Genomic DNA, 4,228 nt, shown 5'->3' with positions numbered 1-4,228 from the left:
AGAATGGTCCTACATGGAGTTATGAAAAATGTTAATATTAATACCTTGGAGAATGTAAAAGGAATTGAAAGTAAAATCAAGTTATTTTCATCTTTTTACCATGTTGCCAGGGATGGGCAGTATTTCTAATACATGTATTTAAAATACGTATTTCAAATACAAAATACTATTTTGTCATTGAAACACTTGAAGCGAAAACTATCATTAACTTGTTCAGAAAATTGAAATAGTCTGGCGAGGTGGGGCCACGGGTTGGCAGATTCCCGGGATGGACCTGCTGCGTCTTCATCCATTGTTTCGTCCATGGTTTTGTCTCTTATCTAAATCTGACCATGGAGTTGACTTTGGCGGAAAGCTGAAGGTGATTGCTGATAGGCTGTCCCAATCAGTGACGCCTGCACAATCCAATCACGTTTGAGAGGGAAACAACAAATTGAGGGTTTCAGAGATTTCTCTTTTTTCCTTTTTTGTAGAAGAAGTAACGGGTACTCACGGTTATGGATAGAAATGTAGTGGAGTAAAGAGTACAATATTTGCCTCTCAAATGTACTTGAGTAAAGTCATGAGTACTACCCAAAAATGATACTCGAGTAAAGTACAGATCCCTCAACATTGTACTCAAGTACTGTACTCAAGTAAATGTACTCAGTTACTGTCCGGCTCTGCCTTTACCTAAAGCTCCTGCGTACCGTCTCGTAATATGTCTTACAGGCGGCTGGAAAACAATTAAATGAGAGTGGTATGAATAAAAATCAAACGCAAGTCACAGTAACATTAAACAAGGAAGGAGAAACAGTAAAAAAAAAAAAAAAAAGTCACTTACACACAATGTCGTCTTTCAACATAGTGTAAATCTGGACTTGCAGATATTGCTCCGAGCAAATAGGAGGCCACCGCCTCATTATGAGGCGAGATTAGTCTGTGAAAACAAAATGTACAGTTATGATCGGTATCTATCCTATGGTATCTATACGTATCTATTTCCTTATACCGCAGAATGAAAGGATATTCTTTAAATCTTACCCTTGCTCCGGTTCGTAGCGCCTGCAATTTGTCTCCGAGTTGTGAAGACGGCGTACTGCTTCCTGTAAATGACGACACAAAAAAAATACACTTTAATAAAGCTGGTTCTGCTCACTTGTTCTTTTGCAAGGCTACTAGATTACTCTTAGCTTTGGTTTTAGGCTAGGGTACTTTTAGCTTAGCTAGCAGTCATCGAACATATTCTTACCGCAAGCCTTCTCTTCTTAAAGTTTGTCTCTCCCGCACAGTTTTTCGACTCCAGAGCAGCCAACCGGTCCTCTATGGACAGCAACCTAGAGTTTACCTAATTGCTTGAATGACTTGCAGACAGCTCCGAGCAAAGAGGAGGTCACGACCCCATTAAGAGGCAAAGTTAGACTGTGAAAACAAAATGTACAGTTAAGATCGGTATCTATCAACGTAGCCTATCTATTTCCTTATAGCCTACAGCAGAATGAAAGCATAGTAGGCTATTCTTTAAATCTTACCATTGCTCCGGTAGCGCCTATGTGTCTCGGAGTGAACCCTGGTAGGCTACGGCTGGCTCTGATTTCCCGAAAGCAGATGTCCATTCTCCTGGCGAGACAAGTAACCACTCATCTGGCACTAGATCCAATGCTCTCCATTCTTCCAAGCAAAAAGGGAAGTGCTCGTTTAAAGGTCCCCTCTTCTAGAAATGAGCGCAGACGATCGCGGGCGCGTTGTTTATGATTCACATCCACATACATCCAAATAACGTGAAGTAGGCTAGTAGCCTAATGAAACTGTAGGCTAGCCTTTCTGTTCTGCTGAATCCAAGTACAGCTCGCTGCAGCCTGTGGGAAGGCTTGGAGATGCTCCTCTCTGAATTTGCCGCCGCACACGGACTGTTGTTTATCCTATCAGCTGTTCTGGTGGAAGTGCGACCACAGTGCAACCACTGCTCACTAGAGGAAGTGTCTCCCCTGCTGGTGTGGGGGCGTAACGGTTGGACTTAGTGGTTTATTGAAGTGACCCTTTTGTGGCGTATAGACTGAGAATGTTTTGGACTGTGTAAATAGTCTACTACCAGGGAAATAGCCAATCTATTTCCCTGGTAGTAGACTATTTACACAGTCCAAAACATTGGCTATTTCCCTGGTAGACTATTTACACAGTCCAAAACATTGGCTATTTCCCTGGTAGACTATTTACACAGTCCAAAACATTCTCAGTCTATACGCCACAGCAGGGTCACTTATATAGGTATATATTTTTTATTCAACAAAAATATATGCAGTTTTGCATATATTTTTGTTGAATGTGCATATATTTTTGTTGAATGAAGATAGTGATAAAGACAATCATTTATATATTTGCCTCTGCAATTCTCATTGTGTTGGTGTGAAGGGAAAATCTGAATCTAAACTCTATCGACTGTTTTAAGTCAGGTTACATTATTGGAGCTTGCAGGGAACAGACATGTCATACCCAGCATCATTTCTGCCTGTTGAGCGTATTACTGGGAGTTGTTTAAGCAAGACCAAAGGCCACAGTCATGCCAACATGCACAGTTCACTCTCCCTGCTACCCTGATTTGCATTTGTATAGCTCACAGCATTTTCATTTACATGTTAAAGCCTCCCCTAGAATTAGGAGGAGGGGGGTCGTGGGTGGACGACGGCCAAGCAAGGACCACGTCAATTTCTGACAATTCATGGCAGTTTTCGGCATTGCCTGCAAACTGCCGCGAACAGCCATTAAACTGAACTTCCACGACAATCTACAGTGCCGCATACTGACGGAAATCACACTTTTCATGCAGTGCCACCTCCAGCTGAACCTCTCAAAGACTGAACTGCTGGTCCTCCCAGCTAAACCTACCATACACCACGACATCAACATCAAATTTGACTCCCTGTCTGTTTCACCTACCAGGACTGCAAGAAATCTAGGAGTTGTTCTCGACAACCAACTAAACTTCTCAGATCATGTTGCCTCAGTCGCCCGGTCATGCCGTTTCGCACTCTACAACATACGGAAAATCAGGACTTACTTGACTCAAGATGCTACCCAACTTCTGGTTCAGGCAATAGTCATCTCACGACTCGACTACTGCAATGCCCTCCTGACAGGTCTCCCAGCCTGCGCAGTGAAACCACTTCAGATGATCCAGAACGCGGCGGCGCGCCTGGTCTACAACCAACCCAAAAGGGCACATGTTACCCCGCTGCTCATCCAGCTACACTGGCTACCTATGGCGGCCCGCATCAAATTCAAGGCTCTAACGCTTGCCTACAAAGTAGTCTCCCACCTACTTGAATGCCCTCATACAGACTTACACTACCTCCAGACCGCTGCGCTCCTCTGACGAACGACGTCTAGCTCTACCACCGGTACGCTCAAGCCAATCCAAACTTTTCTCATCTGTTGTTCCTCGTTGGTGGAACGCACTGCCAGTTCCTACAAGGGCAGGGACATCCTTCTCCATTTTCAGAAAACTCCTGAAGACCCAGCTCTTTAGAGAACATCTCCTCTCATAGCAACACTTACAACAAGTCTTACTGATCCTAGTACTCACCAGCCGTCTTAAACTGACAAGTAACTGTTAAAAACAGCACTCACTGATGCACTTATTCTTACTGTACTCTAATGTTTTTTTAAATTGTCCTAAAATTGTTGAGAATTGCTCTAAAACTTAAACTGTTTAACATGTTGTTAGTCGCTTTGGCTAAAAAAGCGTCAGCCAAATGTAATGTAATGTAATGTAAATTGGCGCTGTTGTCATTGTGGGTGTAGATCAGGGGTCTCCAACAAGTAGCTCGTGAGCTACCAGTAGCTCCCCACCTGTTTCTGAGTAGCTCTCAAAATAAGGTTTATGGAAAATGTTTGCGAATTTGATAACAAAGTCACTTAATAACCTCATAAAATTCCTATCAAATCAAATTCCCAATCTACAAAGATAGAAGGTAAAGGAACTGAAATGACCATTAAAATGCATAAAACATATTCAACTGTTCTGGGTGGAGATCAACTATGTGAATACATGCTACAACTAATAGCCTATAAACATTAGTAGCTCTTGGCCATGTTAATTTTGTCAAAGTAACTCTTGGAGGAAAAAAGGTTGGAGACCCTAGTCTGATTAGGAGTGAGAGATAGAGTTTGTTGGTTTTATGGAAAGTCATAATGGTTATTGTGTTTCTGCTGGTTGCACTAATTCTAGCCTGTCAACACATTACATCCA

The 4,228-nt window shown here is 42.5% G+C and overlaps 1 long non-coding RNA gene across 1 annotated transcript; it reads right to left on the bottom strand.

Moving 5' to 3' along the window:
- Nucleotides 1-670: 670 nt before the first annotated feature.
- On the bottom strand, nucleotides 671-1,091 carry LOC143133123 (uncharacterized). Its single transcript, XR_012988464.1, has 3 exons — nucleotides 1,024-1,091; nucleotides 824-919; nucleotides 671-715 (listed from the first exon to the last, which is right to left on the bottom strand). It is a non-coding gene; the product is annotated as an uncharacterized LOC143133123 (long non-coding RNA).
- Nucleotides 1,092-4,228: the final 3,137 nt, after the last annotated feature.

This window comes from Alosa pseudoharengus, unplaced genomic scaffold (assembly GCF_046254945.1).
Source record: "Alosa pseudoharengus isolate Yale_2024_CS ecotype anadromous, Long Island Sound unplaced genomic scaffold, YU_APseudo_1.1 YU_APseudo_1.1_scf_19, whole genome shotgun sequence".
NCBI lineage: Eukaryota > Metazoa > Chordata > Actinopteri > Clupeiformes > Clupeidae > Alosa > Alosa pseudoharengus.
This window is presented reverse-complemented; position numbering and strand designations above follow the sequence as displayed.